The sequence below is a fragment of the Ziziphus jujuba genome, chromosome 6 (genome assembly GCF_031755915.1).
Source record: "Ziziphus jujuba cultivar Dongzao chromosome 6, ASM3175591v1".
Classification (NCBI taxonomy): Eukaryota; Viridiplantae; Streptophyta; class Magnoliopsida; order Rosales; family Rhamnaceae; genus Ziziphus; species Ziziphus jujuba.
This window is the reverse complement of record NC_083384.1, coordinates 425001-446808: the sequence shown is the minus strand read 5'-3', so window position 1 is coordinate 446808 and position 21808 is coordinate 425001. Positions and strand designations below refer to the sequence as shown.

General features: G+C 33.6%; 1 pseudogene; it reads left to right on the top strand.

Moving 5' to 3' along the window:
- The first annotated feature begins 8756 nt into the window (after positions 1 to 8756).
- LOC132804183 (ATP synthase subunit alpha, chloroplastic-like) lies at positions 8757 to 14532 on the top strand (annotated as a pseudogene).
- The last annotated feature ends 7276 nt before the right edge of the window (positions 14533 to 21808 follow it).

The window sequence follows — 21808 nt, the reverse complement described above, 5'->3', positions numbered from 1 at the left end:
AAGGTTGCATCCATCCTATGCACGTTCAGCATCTTAAAAAAAAAAAAAAAAAAATTCATTCCTAGTTGAATTAGGATTTCTTAGTTTTATCGTATTTTTGTTTCCTAGTTTGTTGGTTGTCTTTTATCATTGTTCTTGTTAATTTGGTTTTTGTTGATTTTTCTTTGCTTTTTTAGTTTTAGATATTTGCATTCATATATTAAAAAAAAAAAAAAAAAGAGTTTGCGGCAACATTAAAAAAAAAAAAAAAAAAAACTGCACATTTGTGTTTATTTGGAGGTCACGGGTTTGGTGTTTGTTTTGGAATTGGAATTGCAATTTTGGTAATTATTCTTGCTACTGCAGTTGTTTATGTTCTGTGAGTGAAAAAAAAAAAAAAAAAAGAGGTAAAGCCGAATAAAAAAAAAAAAAAAAAAAAAAAACAGAAAAATATTTCGGTTTGTTGGAGTTTGAATTGTTTGCTGGAAATTTGTTGGAGCTGCTGGTTTTTGATTATTTATTCAATATTTTAATTGCTGGGAAATTATTTCTGCTGCTGGATATTTGAGTTTGTGTGCTAAATTATTTGGATTAAAATTAGTTAAGGGATTTGATACAAAAACTCGAATTACAAAGAACAACAACCAACAACTTTTCTATATTTTTGTTCTCTTTGATTCTTGATGGTATTTGAATTTCTTTTCCTGGAATTTTATTCTTGAACTCATAATCTACTACCATCTGGTGCAGTTTTCAAAAATTCCAACGTTTTCCCATTATTTTGTGTTTTCTTGTCTAGAAAGCCGAAAAATTAGGATTTGTTGGATTCTTTCGGTATTGCCTACTTTTTTGTTACTGTTTTGTTGATAAGTTTAATTAAAACATACTAGTGATCTAATTGCTGTTTTGTGGGTGTTTTAATTAGAACTTTGAGATAATTCATTGAGTGAAAAAAGACAAGAGTGTGTGAGCTTAAAAGAGGGTAAAAGCCGAAACTAGTGTGCTAGCATGAGTGTTGAGACCTTGTTTGAGTAAAACACGTGAGGGAGTGAATATTGTGAGGATTTATTTTATTTTCTGCAGTATTTTACTAACATGGTAGATTCTAGAATAAGAAGAGGAGATCCATCCTTGAGGATCAATGAGGAAGAGTCCGTAGCATTTCATGGCGATGACCGAGCTACTGGAAGTGGAGACCAAGTGGACTTGAGAACTATTTTGGAATCAATACAGCGGATGAGTGCTCAATTTGAGCATGTAAATCAAAGAGTGGGAAGATTAGAAGCCTCACAAGGAAGGCCGAATACAAGATAGAGCTGGTCATGGGAGATATAGGAGGGAGGATACAGATGAAGATTTGGGAAATATCAAGGTTAATATCCCACCTTTTATGGGTAAAAGTGATCCTGAAGCTTATTTGGAGTGGGAAGAGAAAATGGAGATGATTTTTGACTGCCACAACTATTCGGAAGGTAAGAAGGTGAAGATGGCAGCAATGGAGTTTGGCCATTATGCACTCCAATGGTGGATAAATGAGCAAAGCACCCGAAGGAGGGTTGGTGAAGACTTAATTACAACATGGCGACAAATGAAAGGAGTCATGAGGAAGCGGTTTGTGCCATCCCATTACCAAAAGTTGCTGCATCAAAGGCTTCAATCTTTGTCTCAAGGAAGTAGGTCCGTGGAGGATTATTACAAAGAGATGGAGATGTTAATGATGAGGTTAAACATGAGGGAGGATAGAGAGGCAACAATGGCAAGATTTCTTGGAGGGTTAAACCGTGACATTGCCAACCAACTTGAATTACAACAATACTTGGAATTGGAGGAGATGTTGCATGTAGCCATTAAACTTGAGAACCAATTCAAGAGGAGGGGTGTTAGTACATGGTTTGGAGGAGTTTCTAGCAGTGGAAGGGCAAGTTCAAGTGGCTGGAAAAACAATTCCACTTATGAAAACAAGATGAGGCCGAAATTAGGAGAAGAATCTACCAACCGGCCAAGAAGGGAGGTCAAGACCGAATCTGTCCAAGCACTTAGAGGTGAGATAAAATCTGATCCTAAACCTCAAAAATCTAGAGAAATAATTTGTTTTAAGTGCCAAGGAAGAGGACACATATCCAGCCAATGCCCAAATAGAAGAATCATGGTATTAAAGGGTGATGGTGAGCTGGAATCCGCAAGTGAAGAAAGTGGAGCTGAAACCGAGCAAGAGGAGGGTTGTAATGAAGATGAAACCGAACCTGTAGATACATCTAATGCCGAGTTGAGCTTGGTTTCAAGGAGAGTACTTGCTGTCTACAAAGATGAAGAGCAGATACAAAGAGAAAACATCTTCCACACTCGCTGCGAAGTACAAGGTAAAAATTGTAGCATGATTATAGATAGTGGAAGTTGTACTAATGTGATAAGTAATCTTGTAGTTGATAAATTAGGCTTGAAAACAATTAAACATCCAGAACCTTATAGATTACAATGGCTTAATGATAGTGGTTAGATGAAAGTAAACAAACAAGCCAAAGTAAAATTTAATATAGGTAGATATGAGGATGTAGTTTTATGTGATATTGTACCCATGATTGCTGGACATATACTATTAGGTAGACCATGGCAATTTGATAACGATGCTACTCATTTTGGTCGAGAAAATAGTATTGCTTTCAGGTTTGAAGGAAAGAAGGTCAAGCTGGAACCATTATCTCCTAAAGAGGTTTACAAAGACCAATTACAAATGCAACAAAGGAGAGAAGCCGAAAAGCTTAAAGAAAAAGCAAGTATGGCACCAACGGCTTCACCATCCTTCGAAGAAGGTAAGATTGAGGTTGCTGACCAAGATAAGGTTTCTAAGGTTCATATTGAGTGGAAAGACCAAGAAAAAGCCGAGAGAGGGGTGAGAAAAGAGAGCAAACCTGAGAGCACACAAAAACTGGAAATTTCCGCCAATGAGAACCAAACCGAGGAAAGAAAAAGAAAAGAAAGAAAAGAGAGGAAAAACCAGAATTTTTATTTGAGTTTAGGGGATATTAATAAGGTTATTGAGTGTAAGAAACCTTTTCTGGTCATGCTTTACAAAGAAAATTATTTTAATGATCAAACTAACTTTGAAGAACTTGAATTGCCAAGTTCAATGATTTCTCTTTTGAAGGAATTTGGAGATGTCTTACCAAATAAAATTCCAAGTGGACTACCATCCAATCAAGAGGGAAAAGGTGAGCTTGCTGTCCGAGGTAAGTCTTCTAATACTCAGGTTGTGTGGAAAAATTTTATTAAAACCAAGAGTGAGAAATTTGGTGCAAAAGCCGAGAGTGAGGAAGGTGAGATAGCATTGAGTGAGAAAGGAAAAGGAAGACAAGAAAGGAAGAATCTAAATTGTTATCTTAGCTTTGGTGATGTTAACAAAGTAATTATGAATAAAAAATCATTGCTGACCATGAAGTTTAAAGATACTTATTTAAAGATGTCTTTATTGCATAGAACTTTATCTGCATTGTTGAGAGCTTTACTTAGTGGCAATTTGAAAATTTGGAAAATATTGTTTGCTAACTTTAAAAAGTGTAATTTTTACCATAATGAGCATGTATTTCTAGATTTTGTTGTAATAGTATTTGACCCAGGAGAATTGGTTTGGTTGCACTTACAAAAGGAAAGGTTTCCTAATCAAAGAAAGTCAAAGCTCATGCCGCTTATGGATGGACCTTTTCAAGTTTTGGAGCCCAATAACAAGAATGCCTACAAGCTTGATTTACTAGGTGAGTATAACATGAGTGCTGCATTTAATGTTGCTGATTTAACTCCTTTTGCTGCAGGTGATTATCTTGATTTGAGGACAAATCCTTTTCAAGAGGAGGGGAATGATGTGATTCCGCCCGAGCCCGCTCCACCGATAACCCGCTGGGGTGCTGACTCAACACGGATGAAGATTAGGCCAATCACAAGAGCTCAAATTAAGAGATTTAAGGGCAACCTGGGAGTATTTATATAGAGGGTAATTAATCTCAACAGAGCTTGTCCATACTTGAAGATACAAAGCCTATTCGAAGCATCCAAGTGGTGGAAGCCGATACGGACCCGGGTGACGGTTTTGGTACATTTTTGGAGTCCCGGAAGCATGAAATGGTTCCAATGCTTTATGGGTTCAATACATATGCCTAAGAGGTCATGGAATCAAGTTAAATCAGCCTCAAATGCAATCAAAAAGGGCTTGTACGGACAGCATCAACAATTTGGCCGAATTTGCTGTATTGCTTGCTGGCTTTACTGTATTTTACTGTATTAGCCTTTTCTTATTTTTCCAAGCATGGACAACGTGTGGGACTTCATATTCAGTTTATTTGGCATCTTACAAAGCATCTAGAAGCTGATTTGGAGCTCAATTTGGTCAAAGATTGGTCAAAGTCAACTTAGTCAAAAAGCTAGTATTATAGTTTCCTAATTTGATTCTACTTTTTGTTTTAGGAAATTACCATTACTTTTTAGTTTTCATTTATTTATTTTCTGGAAAAATAAGTTTAGGAAAGTTATTATTTTATTATTTTCATTGTAAATTAATTAATTCCTAATTCAAAATAAAGGAATTAATTAATCCAAATTAGATTAGGAAAGGAGTGAGAATTTCGGCCACCATAGAACTCTTTATTGTGTGGCCTATTTTTCCTACGGTTTTTAGGGTTTATTTTGTTTCTTTCAAAGCCTATTTAAAGGCTTATTTTTCATTAATAAGATAACTTAAAAACTTTGATTTGATTGAGAAAATACTTGTGAGATTAATTATCTCTTTGTTCTTTGAGAACACCTAAAACACCATTAGAGAATTGGTTGTTTTAGCTTGACTTATCAATAGGTTTTCCATCCCCTATTGTGGCGTCTACATTATACCAAGGTTTCTAACCATAGGTTGGTTAGGGGTTGAGGTCCATTACATTAGAACTTGAACTTAATTGAGATCCGGGCTAATATAATACGGGTTTAGGAGCAGGTCGTCCTAGGTTTGTATCAGGTTTGAGCCCCGAGTCAATCGACAGACCGGCTCTCACTGTTCCACATCTGACTGAGGCGCATCGCTGGCCCCCATCCGGTTCCCTCCCAACAATTTCAAGTACTCTTTGACTCTCTTTTCAAAGTCCTTTTCATCTTTCCCTCGTGGTACTTGTTTGCCATTGGTCTCTCGCTCATATTTAGCCTTGGTAGGAATTTACCGCCTGATTTGGGTTGTATTCCCAAACAACCCAGGGGACTTGAGTCTGGTCTGCCGCTGAGGATGCTTCTTTAGACTACAATTCGAACACCGAGGGCGCTTGTTAATACGGGAATCTTTGTAAGTTTTTTTTCCTCCGCTTATTGATATACTGAAACTTAGCGGGTAGCCCGCCAGGTTAGGTTGGAAACGCATAACCAGCGGTGCATAGGGGTCTCTATAAGGCCGCGACAGCAATTCGTGCATGCAGTGAGGAGTCTGAAATTGGACAACCACTGATTGCTATGGCACTCATCGCCAGGGACCTGCGTTTTGGCCAGACGCGGACCATGGCACACGTTTAAATACTCAAAGTTTCATATCCGAAGCGAGTTTTTAAGAAACCATTCACATTTTAGCAAAAGTTGCTTTACATGGTCGTATCGATTGTTTGAAAGGTCTGAAAAAGAATGTTGTTATAGGGGGATGATGCCCGTTGGGACCGGATCCAAATGATTAGTGCACTGTTCAAGGCAACATCACAACATTCCTTTGTAAATGAAAAAGAATAATTTATTTGAGTAGGAAATAAAAGACATTTTGTTCAACCATAGAGAATTATTTAATTTTTACATGTCAAATAATTTACATGATATATCAAAACAATCGTTTCTAGGATTTAATTATTCCTAAAAGTGAATTCATCCTTTTCTCTATTTATGTTGTGGTCGTTTAATTTGGTAATAGAAATAAAGATAACAACGAATAGAAAGAAATGAATGGTCTGGATCGTGTATCAATGGCCAATCTTCAGTAGAAGAGAAGGTTTCATGGGAACAATTATTTATTTCTATTTTAGCTTCTCTTTTTCTTTTTCTTTTTATGATAAAAAGATATTGGAACATCAACTTGGGAGAGATGATGGGAGTAGGAGTTCATTTTGGTCATGGTACTAGGAAATGGAATCCTCAAATGGCACCATATATCTCTGCAAGGCGTAAAGGTATTCATATTATAAATCTTAACAGAAATGCTTGGTTTTTGGCAGAAGCTTGTGATTTAGTTTTTGATGTAGCAAGTAGGGGAAAACAATTCTTAATTGTTGGTATAAAAAACAAAGCAACAGATTTAGTAGCACAGGCTGCAATAAAGGGACTAAAGACTTCATAAATTCAGAACATAAACTTTATAAATTTAGGGACTTGAGAATAGAATAAAGACGAGGAGGCTTGATGCGAATCCAGCAGAACCCACTCAACCGACAACCCACTGGGGTGCCAACCTGATACGGATGAAGATCGAACCGATCACTAGTGCTCAAGCTAAGACGTTTAGGGACAATCTTGTTGCCTTCATCCAGGGAGTAATTAATATTCAAAAGGGCTTGTCCATACCTAAAGATCCAAGACCTATCTTGAGCATACAAGTGGTGGAAGCCGGTATGGACCCAGGTAGCAGTTTTAGTGCAATTATGGAGGTCGGGAAGCATGAAATGGTTCCAATGTTTTATGGATTCAATACATATGTCTAAGAGGATATGGAATCAAGTGGAAGCGGCTTCAAAGTCGTCCAAAAAGGGGTTGTACGGACTGTTAGTAAATTTGGCCTATTTTTGCTGTATTTTGTGTTGACTTTATTATATTGTGCTGAGTTGGCTTTTTCTCTTTCTTCCAAGCAAGGGAAACGTGTGGGCCTTCATGATCAGCTTATTTGGCATCCTACAAAGCATATTGAAGCTGATTTGGAGCTCAAATTGGTCAATGCATGGTCAAAGTCAACTTAGTCAAAAAGCTAGTGTTTTAGTTTCCTAATTTGATTCTACTTTTTGTTTTAGGAAATTACCATTCCTTTTTGGTTTTTATATATTTATTTGTTGGAAAAATAAATTTAGGAAAGTTATTATTTTATTATTTTCATTGTAAATTAATTAATTACTAATTCAAAATAAAGGAATTAATTAATCCAAATTAGATTAGGAAAGGAGTGAGAATTTCGGCCACTATAGGAAACTACTTTGTATGGCCAGTTTTCCCTTTGTTTTTAGGGTTTATTTTGTGAATTTCTAGCCTATTTAAAGGCTTATTTTTCAATCAAAATTAAGCTTGAATTTTATATAGAAAATTATTTATGAGATTGAATTCTCTTTGTTCTCTTTGAACGCCTAAAACACCATTAGTGAATGAGTATTTTAGTTTGAACTTATCAATAGGACATCCATCAGCTATTATGACATCTTCAATATACCAAGGTTTCTAATCACAGGTTGGTTAGGGGTTGAGGTGACCATTAAAACTTGAACATAATTAGATCTAGGCTAATATAATACCGGGTTAGGAGCAGGTCATCTGAGAGTTTGGGGTTTAATACCGATATTTTAGCAACAAATTCAATAAATCTAAGTGTAATCTTTGGTGTATTGGATCCAACCAATTGTACTTTTTTTCATTATAACTCAAAAAGGTGCATGATTCCACAAATTACTTTTGAATAAATTAAGAAATCATATTTAAGAACAATAGCATTTTGTGATTCATTAAATCTGCTTTATTTCTCTGTCAACCAATAATGTGGGATTGTTAACAGGGTTAAAGCTAAATCGTTTGAAGTCCAAATGTAGCGTGGTACTCTTTCTACTACTATGTTAATATAGAATATGTTAATCCATAAATGGTTTCAAAGTGTTGGAATTTTTTTCCTATATAAATCACTCATGTCGATAAAAAAATGATTTGAACCCGTTATTTGCATTTGATTGTCAAAAATTAGAAAAATGGATATTTCTCCCCCTTTTGTTTTTATCTTTTATATCCAATGTTGAATCGATGACCCGTGTATAAAGTAAAAGAATTATTTGGATTTGGCAGGAAAAAAAAAAAAAACCAACTTTGCTGACAATTATTTGTTTGGTTAGAAGAGTCCTCCGAATATTATGTTCTTGGATTAGTGATCAGTTTCTATACTTTCGCAAATATGAATAGAGAAAAGAGGCTAGGTTCATTACATTAAAAAAAGCTAGAGAGCTTCCCCCATACATAAGTAATTGGGCGTGAGAGCCAAATGAATCTAAAGATTCATGTTTGGTTCGGGAAGGGATCTGGAAGTTTTGAAATGAATGGAAATATAATCTAGTTTCATTAAGTGATTTATTAGATAATCAAAAACAACAAATCTTGAAGACTATTCAAAATTCGGAAGAACTACGCGGGGGGGTCGTTCAATGATTGGAAAAAACCCAGTCCCGCTTGTGGAAAGTAAAAATGGAAGCGGATCAATTTCAAGCGAATGGATTCTCTGAAATAGAATGAGAATAATTGAATTTGATTAATTCAACTTATAAAACCTTGGAACAATTAGAAAATTACAAAAATGAAAGCATTCATTTTGAACAACAAAAGGCTGTTAATCAAGTTCGACAACAGGTTTTCCAACAAGCCTTACATGGGGCTCTATGAACTCTGAATAGTTGTTTGAACACCGAGTTACATTTCCATACCACCAATACTAATATTGGCATGTTTGGAACGATGAAAGAAATAAAAGGTTAGTCTTTCTACTGCAGGCATTATTTTTCTTTCAAACAAAATTAAAGAATTAAGAAATAGTCATGGTAACTATTCGAGCATATGAAATTAGTAACATTATTCATGAACATATTGAACAATATAATACAGAAGTAAAGATTTTAAATACCGATACTATACTCCAAGTAGGCAATGGCATTGCTCGTATTTATGGTCTTGAAGAAGTAATGATGGGGAATTATTAGAATTTGAAGAAGGTATGATAGGCATTGCTCTGAATTTGGAATCAAATAATGTCAGTGTTGTATTAATTGGTGACGGTTTAATAACACAAGAGAGAAGTTTTGTAAAAGCAACATGACGAATTGCTCAGGTCCCTGTAAGTGAGGCTTCTTTGGGCCGTGTTATAAATGCTCTGGCTAATCCTATTGATGGTCGAGGTGATTAATTGAATCTCCCGCCTCGGGTATTATTTCGAGATGTTCGGTATATAAGCGTCTTCAAACAGGACTTATTGCTATTGATTCGATGATTCTTATAGGATGTGGTCGGCGAGAATTAATTATTGGGGACAGGTAAACCGGTAAAATAGTAGTACCCACAGATACGATTCTCAATCAACAAGGGCAAAATGTAATATGCGTTTATGTAGCTATTGGTCAAAAAGCATCTTCTATGGCTCAGGTGGTGACTGCTTTACAGGAAAGGGGAGCAATGGATTACACTATTATGGTAGCTGAAATGGCCGAATCTCCGACTACATTACAATACCTCGCTCCTTATACAGGAGCTGCTTTAGTTGACTATTTTATGTACCGCAAACAACACACTTCAATTATTTATGATGATCTCTCAAAACAAGCACAGGTTATCACCAAATGTCTCTTTTATTACTCAGACCACCGAGCTGAGAAGCTTATCTGGGAGATGTTTTTTATTTGCATTCACGCCTTTTGGAAAGAGCTGCTAAATCAAGTTCCCATTTAGGTGAAGGAAGTATGACTGCTTTACCAATAGTTGAGACTCAATAGGGAGATGTTTCGGCTTATATTCCTACTAATGTAATTTCCATTACAGATGGACAAATATTCTTATCCACCGATCTATTCAATGCCGGAATTAGACCTGCTATTAATGTGGGTATTTCTGCATCCAGCGTACGGTTCACAGCTCAAATTAAAGCCATGAAACAAGTAGCTGGCAAATCAAAATTGGAATTGGTGTAATTCGTTGAATTAGAAGCCTTTGCACAATTTGCTTCTGATCTCGATAAAGTTACTCAAAATCAATTGGCAAGAGGCCAATTTTTTATATATTTATTTTCCTTTCACATTTATTATTCGGAAGAAATGAATATGTGGAAAACCCCTTAACTATTCGGGGGTTAATAGAATGAATCACACTTTTACCACTAAATTATACCCGCTCCAATCCAATTATTGTATATAAATGGACTTTTTGTCGAACAAGAAACTCAGGCGCAATCAAAAGATAGGATTAGAAAAAAAATGCATCGTGCACAAATCCATAGTTCCATTTTTTATTATATACATATTTTTATTTGAGTAAAATATCAGTATACAAAAAAAAAAAAGGGGAAAATAAAGAAGATAAGAAATCTCGCTTTGATTCTATATCAAAGCATGTCTTTTTATGACTTTTGTTGTTTCAATAACAAGACTTTTTGTTTTGTTTTCAAACTAATTGTTTTCAAATTAAATAAATCATTTTATCTTATTACGATTGAATAAAACAAAAGAGGTCCGGTCCGGCTAAGTATTGACTAGGCCAAGCCATGAAAATAAAGGGCCTTTTTCGGATGAACTCAAAGAGGTTTTTTTATTTATTATTAATAATAAATATTATTTTTTTCTCATTATTTCTATTTTTTCTTTTTTCTATTTTCTATTTCTTTTTTCTATTTATATATTATATAAAATACAGAATATATCTATTAAACATATATTAATTATATAAATCTATTAAAAAAATCTAAAAAATCTATGTTAAACATATTAACAAATATATATTCAATTTTTAGATTTTATTTATACTGGATTTTTTATATTTATTTCATTTATATTGGATTTATATATTGGACTATTGTAGATTGTGTAGATTAGATTGTTGATATATCTTTCAAGTCTTTTCTTTATACATATATGTTATATGATTATAGAATTATATATAACATATATGTATAAGTTTTATATACATTTTATATAATCTAATTATATAATATGGATGCTTTTATTTTATCTAAATGGTCTAAATGGAATTTGATTCTATATCATTATCATTCCGTATCTATTATATAAACTATTGTATATATATATATTATATATAATAAAATAATAAATAATAAAACAATAAAAAATATAAAAAACACTAAAAAAAGAAAATAAAAAGAAGAAGGCTTTCTTCAAGCCTTATTTTTGTGATGTAATATAGTAATTACCTCCTTTCAATTGGGGGAGAGATGGCTAAGTGGACGAAAGCGTCGGATTGCGAGTTCAGTGTGGAATGACAAAGTCCTACTAAGCTAAGAACATTTTAAAATCAAGAAAAAAAAACTTTATTTCTTTTATTTCTTTTTTTTTATTCTTCACGTCCAGGATTAACCCTGGGTCATTAGATAGGAATCCGAAGAAAAAAGCAAAACAAAGAATATTACTACCGTGTAAACAAATAGTTTGAGAGTAAGCATTACATAATCTCCAAAATTCTTTTTTAGGAAAAAAAAAGAATAGATTCGCTATTTTATTTTAGACCGTATACCCTATTCTTTTTATTTTGTATTTTGACACCAAAGAATAAAGTTTTCTTTAGAAATAGAAATGAAATTTTCAAAAAATGAATTTGTAATATTTATAATTTAAGTGGATAAGTGGAGTTTTCATTACCAAAAATTTTCTTTCATACCCACAATTTGACATTGTGAGTACTCCAATAAGGCCTTTCAATGGAAAAAAGGTCATAATAAGGAAACGGGTTGATCCAAAATTTCTTACGGTTGTACAAAAATTTCAATATTGGAATCAAGAATTCATACTCTAAAACCTATCTAATCTTATCAAGCGTTATGTTAGAAATTTTTTTTTTTCAAATCAATCATGAATTTGGCTAGGACGTTATTAAAGATCTCATCAAAAACTTATTGCAGCCTACCAAACAAAAGCTAAGATAAAAAATAGCACAGGTATTACTGGCATAACATCTACGATTAGATTCAAAAAAGCATAGGCCTCTGGTAATTTGGCGATGAAAAAACCGTTTGAATAAAGGGTAGAATTAAGACGGATGCAAATCAAACTAAATATATTAAGCATAACAAATATTTTGTTATTTTTGTTACTGAGGATAATTGTATTATTTTGATTGAGTTATTAATAAGTTGAGTTATTGATAGAAGGGAAACTGAATAGAACTAAATAAGATAGACCCTAAAAACCTTCTTTGATTTGAACTCCCCCAATCAAAAACCTTCAATTCTCAAATCAAAAGATAATAGAATACATCATACTTTCATACAATATCTTAATTGAATATCCTTCAATTCTCAAATCAAAAGATAATAGAATAAATCATACTTTCATACAATATGTTAATTAAATTCTATGTAATGATCAATAAATTCAATTTAATTCTATATCGACACGTATTAAAATTCTAGCAACAATCTATACGTTTTATTGATATTTATACTGGAGTTGATGAATAACCAATACCAATATTAGTGTTTATTAGGATCGAATAGAAATAAGGCGTGTCTAAGTGGTAAGGCAACGGGTTTTGGTCCCGCTATTTGGACGTTTGAATCCTCCCATCCCAAAGCATGCCCAACCCATTATAGCATTATAATATATATAATGCTATATATCAGAAAAAAGATTGCTTTTAAGATAAATCACCTTTCCATTTAAGAGTATAGTAGTAAGAGTATAATATTGGATTGGAAAATTTTACTAGTATTCTTAATAATTCTTCTCTGAATCATATCTTTTTCACAAACTAAATTGTGTTCAAATAACATACATATATAATTGGATCCATTTATGATCCCTAAATGTTAAATATTTAACATAAAATATCTATAATTCCTTTCAGTAACAATTTTTTAGTCTATCTGTATAGGGGTCCCATATTATTCTTATTTCGATTCAAATTTTAGAAATCAGTATGAAAAAACAACAACCTTACCTTACACCAGTCTTTATCCACTAGTTCACTAAAAAAATAAATTGGATTTTTTAGCTATCTAGTTTTTTAATCATTGATGCTTTAATACAAATATGGATTTCTCTTAGGATGCTAGTCCTTACTTTAAAATGTTATTCAAATAATGATCTTGTGTCCAGAAAATTTTCAATCACTTAAATCTTTTTGATGATTTCTTATGAGTTCGTAGTACTTGAAGAAGTGTGAAATTTGTCAATTTATCCTACCACTATCAAGTTACTTGAAGGTGGAGATTCAAAAAGAAATTTTTGATTTTATTCGTGGTATTTATATTTTATTATATTAAATAAATAAATAATGAAATAAAATATATGCTAAAATAAATATATGTATTGGGTGTTGGGGATTAAATTGAATTCGTTTTGAGACTTCGTTAGACCCTAGCCATTCATATTTCATATAGAAAGAAAAAGTATAGATTACTATGTACCGACATAATCAATGACTATTCACGATTCCATAATTGAATCAATTGCATACTGGTTCCAAACTAAAGGAATGTTATAGTAAAACTTTGTTTAAAACGATGTGGTAGAAACCATCGTGCGACTTGAAGGACACGATCCATTGTGGATTCTTACATCCGCCATTTTTTATTATACAGAAATTATAAAGGAATGAAAGTGCTTTTGACTCGACATCGTTTCTTCTATTTCAATAGAACTCTCATTTTTTTTTGGGGGGGAGTGTGATGTAAATCCCACATGATGGAGCTCGAGTAAAAAGTATTGATTCATTTCTTAGAGGCAAGAATCTAGGGTTAGTATTAATCAATAAATTGGGACAACTTCATAAATATATTTTCCATATATAAATCGAAAGGATCCGATTCAAGCAAGTTTCCAATTCAAAAGTCAAATTTTTTGGAATTGGTAAAACTTTTTCGATCAAATCAAAAGTGTATTACATAAGAATCACTCAGTCAAATGATTCTTTGATAGAAAGAAATCATGAAAAAGGGTATGTTGCTGCCATTTTGAAACAAATCAAAATCACTGAAGTAATGTCTAAACCCAACGATTCAAGGCAAAGATAAAGGATTCTAGAATAAGGAAATACCATTTTCGATTATCTCAACAACTAGATCAGAGTGCAAAATTAAAAAGATTCTAAAAGTGACAGACAAAAGGGGGGTTAGAGACCACTCAATAAATGAAATGCTTAAAAGATTTTCTTGAGTTATTTGAGAGTTATCCAACTTGAGTTGTGAGGGTGCAAACTGTAAATATGAATAATTTTTTTGGTGGGGGAAAGAATAAGTATTTAAATCATAGTCTAGTTGATTTGATGATTTTATGGGTAGATATGACCTTATCATTTTATACATAGATATAATTTCCAATTTTCTTAAGCCGTAAGAGGAGAAAACTTCTTATACATTTCTGGGGGGGTATTGTTCATCTATCCCAATGAGCCATTTATCAAATCATTGCAATTGATGTTCGATCTAGAAGAGAAGGAAGAGATCTTCGGAAAGTGGGTTTTTATGACCCGATAAAGAATCAAACCTATTTAAATGTTCCTGCTATTCTATATTTCCTTGAAAAAGGTGCTCAACCTACAGGAGCTGTTCATGATATTTTCAAAGAAAGCAGGGGTTTTTACGGAACTTACCCTTAATCACCAAATGACAGCCAATTAATGAAAAATTAATGAAATTTATCAAAATGAAATATATAAGAAATATATAAATAAAGAAGGTGGAGATCACTTGTAGAGAGTTTTGTATAGTCTTTTCTCTGCTATTCTCTTTTAATTTGTTATTCCTACTTTCGATTTTGGATATTACCATTAATGGTCATTGGGGTTAGTTGGATTTCTATGAACAAATAAAATGGGGGATTAAGCTTTTTTCTTTTACTTATATTGATTGATTGACTAAATTCGAGTGTTTTTCTACTTCTTCTTTTTTTCTTTATTACTTTTTTCTTACGTCTACATCCCTTATTTGTCTATATGTCAATTAGCTATGTAGTGCCAATCCAACACAAGTCTTGAAGAGGATTTGCCCTCAAATCTAAATGACCACCTGCAGCAAAAGGAAATATGCCAGTAACAACAAATATAGCACTCAAATTATACTCACCTTGCAAATCATGTTTGTAAGCATTTTCATTGATTCATTCTAAGATGTGAAAAAGTCCATCCCTTCGTGGCATAAGCTTTAACTTTTGTTGTTATGGCAACCTCTCCTTTCTTAAGTGCAACCAAACCTAATCTCCTAGGTTAAACACTATCACAAAAAATCCTAAAAATGCCAGCTCATTTCGACAAAAATCACATATTTTGAAGTTAGCAAATAATCCCTCCTAAATTTTCAAATTTCCACTAAGTAAGGCTCTCAACAATGCAGATAAAGTTCTATACAAGGAAAAAATCTTTAAATAAGCATCTTTATAAATCATAAACAACAATGATGTCATACTCAAAATTGCTTTATTAACATCACCAAAACTAAGATAAAATTTTTTATTTTTTCTCTCTTTTCCTTTCGTTTCCTTTCTTCCTCTAGGATTGTCCCTCACTCTTGGTTTTTTCTAGCTTTCTTGCACTCTCGGGTTTCTCTTCCTCTCTCACTCCACTCTTGGCTTTTTCATGTCTTTTATCACTCTCGCCTTCTCTCTTTCTTTCCCCTCAAGTTTAGGTTTGGAATAGTTACCTTGGACAGCAAACTCTAACCTGCCTTCTTGGATGGATGGTGAAGTCATGGGTGCCATGCTTGCTTTCTCCTTGATCTTTTTAGCCTCCCTCTTTTTTGTATTTGTAGTTGATCTCTATATACTTCCTTGGGAGTTAATGGTTCCAGCTTTACCTTTTTACGTTTAAATCTAAAAACAATACAATTCTCTCGACCATAATGAATAGCATCTTTATCAAATTACCATGGCCTATCTAATAGAATATGTTCGGCATGCATTGGTACAACATCACACAAAACAACATCCACATATTTATCTATGTTGAATTTTACTTTGGCTTGTCTATTTACTTTTATCTTACCATTATTATTAAGCCATTATAATCATAAGGTTCAGGATGTTTAATTATTGCTAAGCCTAATTTATCAACCACAATGTTGCTAATTATATTTGTACAACTTCCACCATCACTTATCATACTACAAACTTTACCTTGGATTTCACATCGGGTGTGGAAGATGTGTTCCTTTTGAACTTGATCCTCATCCTTGTAAACAGCCAGCACTCTCCTAGAAACCAAATTTAATTTGGCATTGGATGCATGTAGGGTCTCAGCTTCTTCCTCAAATTCTTCCTTTCCTTGTTCGGTTTCATCTCCACTTTCCTCACTTTCCGATTCTAACTCACCATTACCCTTTAACATCATGATTCTTCTATTTGGGCATTGGCTAGCAATGTGTCCTCGTCTTTTGGCACTTAAAACAAACAATTTCTGTAGATCTTGAAGGTTTAGGATTAGATTTTACCTCATTCTTTGGTGCTTGGACAAATTCGGCTTTTACATCCTTCCTTGGCCGATTAGAGCTCTCTTCACCTAGCTTTGATTTTTGTCTTGCTTCAAAGGTGGGATTGCTTCTCCAAGCAATTGGATTTGATCTTCTGTTGGTGGAAACACCCCCAAACCATGAGCCTACACCCTTCCTCTTGAATGCTTAAGTTTAATAGCCACGTACAACATCTCCTCCAATTCCACATATTGTTTCAATTCTAGTTGATTGGCTATCTCATGATTCAAACCACCTAAATACCTTACCATGGTTGCTTCTCTATCTTCATTCATGCTTAACCTCATCATGAGCATTTCCATCTCCTTATAATAATCCTCCACAGAACTATTTCCTTGAGATAAGGATTGAAATCTTTGATGCAGCAACCTATGATAGTGTGATGGTACAACTTGCTTCCTTATGGCTCCTTTCATTTGTCACCATGTAGTAATCAAGTCATCACCAACTCTTCTTCAGGTACTTTGCTCATTAGTCCACCATCGAAGTGCACAGTGTCCAAATTCCATTGCTGCCAACTTAACTTTCTTGTCCTTCGAATAGTTATGACAATAAAAAATCATCTCCATTTGCTCCTCCCATTCCAAATAAGCTTCCGGGTCACTTTTTCCTATGAAAGGTGGAATGTTTACCTTGATATTCCCAAGATCATCATCTTCATTCCTTGCTGGTCTCCCATGGTTTTGCCTTCCTTGGAGTGCAAAATTTTCATCAAACTCCTACTCCAAGTCATCTTCAAAGTTACCTTCCCAGAATTCGTCTCTAGGTCGCCCTCTACCTCCTCGACCTTAACCTTGGCCTACATGAGCATCAAACCTTGCATTTGGCATTCCTTGGGATGTCTCTAATCTATCCATCCTTTGATTCAGATGTCAAATTGAGTATTCACCCGCTGTAATTGCTCCAAGACAACCCTCATGTCCATTTGCTCACCACTTCCCGTAGCTCGGGAATCACCCTGGAATCCTGTGGATTCTTCTTCATTAATTCTTAACAGTGGATCTCCCCTTCTCACCCTCGAATCTGCCATGTTAGTATAAATAACACAACAATAAAATGAAACCTCACCAAATTCACTCCCTTACATGTTTCACTCAAACAAGGTCTCTACACTCGTGTTTGCAGACTAGTTTCGGCTTTTAACCCTTTTTCAAGCTCACACACTCTTGCTTTTTTTTCTATTCGAAGAATTTACTCAAAGTTCTAATTAAAACACCCACAAAACAACAATTAGATCACAAGTATATTTTAATTAAACTTATCAACAAAACAGTAGCAACAAAACAAACAGTACTGAGTAAATTTTTAAACACCTAATTCTCGATTTTGTAAACAAAAAATAAGGCAATTTAGCAAAGTAAATTTCAGAATAAATAAGAACTAAACCAATGGTAAGAAACTAAGAATTCAAGAATAAAAATTTAGAAAAAGAAATTCAAACATGAACAAGAATCAATTTGGACAAAAATAAGGAATAGCTGTTGGTTGTTGTCCTTTGTAATTCAAGTTTTTGTATCAAATCCTTTAACTAATTTTGATCCAATATTTTTAGCACCTAAAATTCAAATATCCAGCAGCAAAAATAAATCTCCAGCCACTCCCAATATTGAATAAATTCAACAAACGGATTTCTATTTTTTTTTTATTCCACGTTTCTTCTTCTTTTCTTTTTTTTTAATACTCATAGAATTTAAAAAAACTCCATTAGCAAATATCAACAGCAAAAATAGCAATTCCACACCAAAAATCCACCAAACCAGTGACCTTCAACAACAAAATACAAATTTGCAAATATTTTTTTTCGTAAATCTATATATGTTGCCGCAAACACACTTCTTTTTTTTTTTTTTAATATATGAATACAAATATTTAAGATCAAAATAGCAAAGAAAATAAAAAATAAACTAAATTACTAAGAACAATAATGAAAAACAACCAACAAACTGGGAAACAAAGAAATACGATAAAACTAGGAAAACCTAATTTAACTAAGAATGAGTTTATATATATATATATGCAGAATGTGTATGATGATAGAAGGAACCTTAAACTAATGCTAAATTTTATATTAACACAAAAAAAAATAAAGAAAATAAAGATAGATCAAACCTGAACAAAATTCGACTCTGATACCAAATGATACGAACCTAGGACAACCCGCGCCTAAACCCGTATTATATTAGCCCGGATCTAATTATGGTCAAGTTATAATGGTTACCTTAACCCCTAACCAACCTATGATTAGAAACCTTGGTATAATGAAGATGCTACAATAGGTGATGGATCTCCTATTGATAAGTCAAACTAAAACACTCATTTACTAATGATGTTTTAGGTGTTCAAAGAGAACAAAGAGAATTCAATTTCACAAATATTTTTCCGCATGAATAATGTACTGATTATTATTGATAAAACAAGCCCTTAAGCAGGCTAAAAATTACAAAATAAAACCCTAACTAGCTAGGTAAAACTAGCTACCAAATAATAGGAAGCCTAGCTTGGTCGAAATTCACCCCTTTCCTAATCTAATTTGGATTAATTAATTCCAATATTTTTGAATTAGGAATTAATTAATTTACAATGAAAATAATAAAATAATAACTTTCATAAGTTTAATTTTCAAGTAAATAAATAAATAGAAACCAAATAAAAGACTAATTTCCTAAAACAAAAAGTCAAAATCAAATTAGGAAACTAGTTGACTAGTTTGACTACTAAGGTATCTTTGACCAATCTCTAGCTTGTTTGGGCTCAAATAAGCTTCCATATTCCATTTAGGATGCCACATATGATTAATACTGATTCTCACACGTTGCCTTTTGATTGGAATAAGTCAAAGAAGAAGAAAAGTCAAAGCCAGCGGCTGAACAGTATATTTTTGGCCAAATTGAGATGCTGTTGTTGGGGTGAGAAGGTTATGACCAAGAGCAAGCTAGCTTGAAGTGTTAGCAACAAGCAAGCTTTTGGTGATGCTCTTGGGAATGGTTGTGTGTGAGTTGTGTTTTTAGGTTTTGGTTATAGTGTTTTCTGGTTTTTAGGGTTCCTAGAGTGTTCAAAGATGTTGAAGAAGAGATGAGAAGAAGGGGACCACATTGGTTTTTGAAAATGAGGCTTGGATGTATAGCCATCTCATTCATTTAACAATATAAGCTTGAAATTACAACTAGTTCATACATGCTAAGCATGTGAGCTTACAAAATGAGTAAAGTATTTGAAATTTAAAAAGTAAAGTGGTCAACACCTAACTTTTCATACATAAAAGAGGTAAAAACCAGCTGCAACATGTCTATTCCAAATATAGTAAAAAGTGGCACATGGTTTAAACTAAGTTCCTATTGTTTAACTAGTTTTGGTAAACAACAAAACTAGCTTCACCTACTTAGTTCCACTTTGTATCTGCTTATGAAACTTGGTTTGAAGCATCCTTGGTCATCAATAAATATTTTTCCAAGAGCTAGGAAAGTTCTGGAACCGGATCATGGGCCAACAGCTCCAAAACTTACCCATACTCTGCATACTGGGCCCATCAGATACAGCAATCTGTTTGGAATAGAAAATGGACTTTCCCATGTCATGTTGACCTGAAATTTTAACCATAGTCTTATATATATGTCTGTAGACATCTTTCAAAATTTCAGCTCAAACATCCATTTGCAACCTGAGATATAAGATAAACAGTGGACCTATGTTGCTGGAAATTATGAATCCAGCACCTTAGGCATTTCAAGCATAACATTCCTACTCTTTTGTGCATAGTTTTGCCTATGCTTTTGCAAACATAACTTAGGCACAAAAAATTATCAAAATATACCTTACATCAATTAAAAACATTCAAAAAATATAAACTCATAAAAGGAAAGAAGGTGATACCAAGGTGTGCATGCTAGCCGGTGACATGCACCATCAAATGGCAAAATTGCCACACTTCAACAGCTGTCTGTACAAGTCCTTTTTAGATGCTTTTGATTCTAACCTACCTGGATTCCATGTCCTCTTAATGATATTCATTCAGTTCATGAAGTCTTGGAACCATTCCTTGCTGCCTAGAGTCCAAATTTGCACGAAACAGCTACCCGGGTCCGTATCTGTCTCCACCACTTGGATGCTTAAAATGAGTCTTATATCTTCAAGTATTGTCAAGCCCTTTTGAGAATTAATTACTCCCTGTATAAAAGCATCCAGGTTATCCTTAAATCTTTTAGTTTGAGTTCTAGTGATCGACCGGATCTTCATCTGTATCGGGTCAGCACCCAGTGGATTGTCGGTTGTGCGGGCATGGGCAGATTCTCATCACCTTCAGGCAATGAATAGCAGAAAACAAAAATTTGAAATCCATTTTTTTTTCTTTGTATTCAATAAGTATTACATGACTGAATAATTCAAGGAGGGGCGCACTGCAGGGAGGGTCTTTTTAAGTAGATGACTTATCGGGCCATCAGAGCGGGACTTCTTTGGTAAAAAGAACTTGAATAACTTGGTTTTTCTAAAGAAGTCATCATTTTCTATTAGGATCGCTATGTCATTTACAACCCCATTGTATTTTGGATGCTTAAAGGCTCTGCTGACCTGAAGTGATTTAGAAAGATTCTTCTTTATCAATGGTGATCACTCATGTTATCCATAGCGTTGCTTCTTTTTCAGCCAAATCCGAATTTCGTGAAACTTCTATGAATGTATAGAGCTGAGACCTGCTGTTGTTGAGTGGCAACAAACAAGAAAGACATATAATTTGATTTGATTCAAAAAACTATATGTATAAATATGAAAATAGAAAACTCTTTGAGATCACTCCACTATCTCTAGACAATGGATTTCTTCGACATATGTGTATCCTACTCTCATCTCAAAACCCAACCTCAGAAAAACTGTTGGCTTTCCCTTCATTTGTTTATGCCCATTTATTGAGTCCTTTTAAAATACCCAATAGATGCATCTTTTTGCTATCTCTAATGACCTTTTGGTCCCTAGTTTCACTAGAAAGTTGGAAGGTCATAAACTGACCTTTATAGTTGAAAATATGAAACGGTGCTAAAGCTATTTTTTTAGAGAAGGATCACAAGCTCGAGTCTAAAGCTAAATGGCATGTTTATTCATCGACACCTGAAAGGGTTTCATGAGCAAGAGCTTATTTTTATGATTCTTCAAAAAAGTAATTATCTCTCCTCTAGCATCAAAGCCTATTCTCTACCAGCTTTTGAAAGAAGATCGGATTGGTGAACAAAGGATGCTTTCTCTTTTCATCTTTACTTCAACATGCCCATACTTTCGTTATGTAGAAATTGTTGTTTCGATATCCTCTTTTCAATTTTTTTGTTTTACATTTAAATTTAAAGGTTTCAATTCTAGTTTTTCCTCTTTTAGTTCGAAGAATGAAAAAAAAAAGAAAGATAAATGGTATAAATTGACATATTT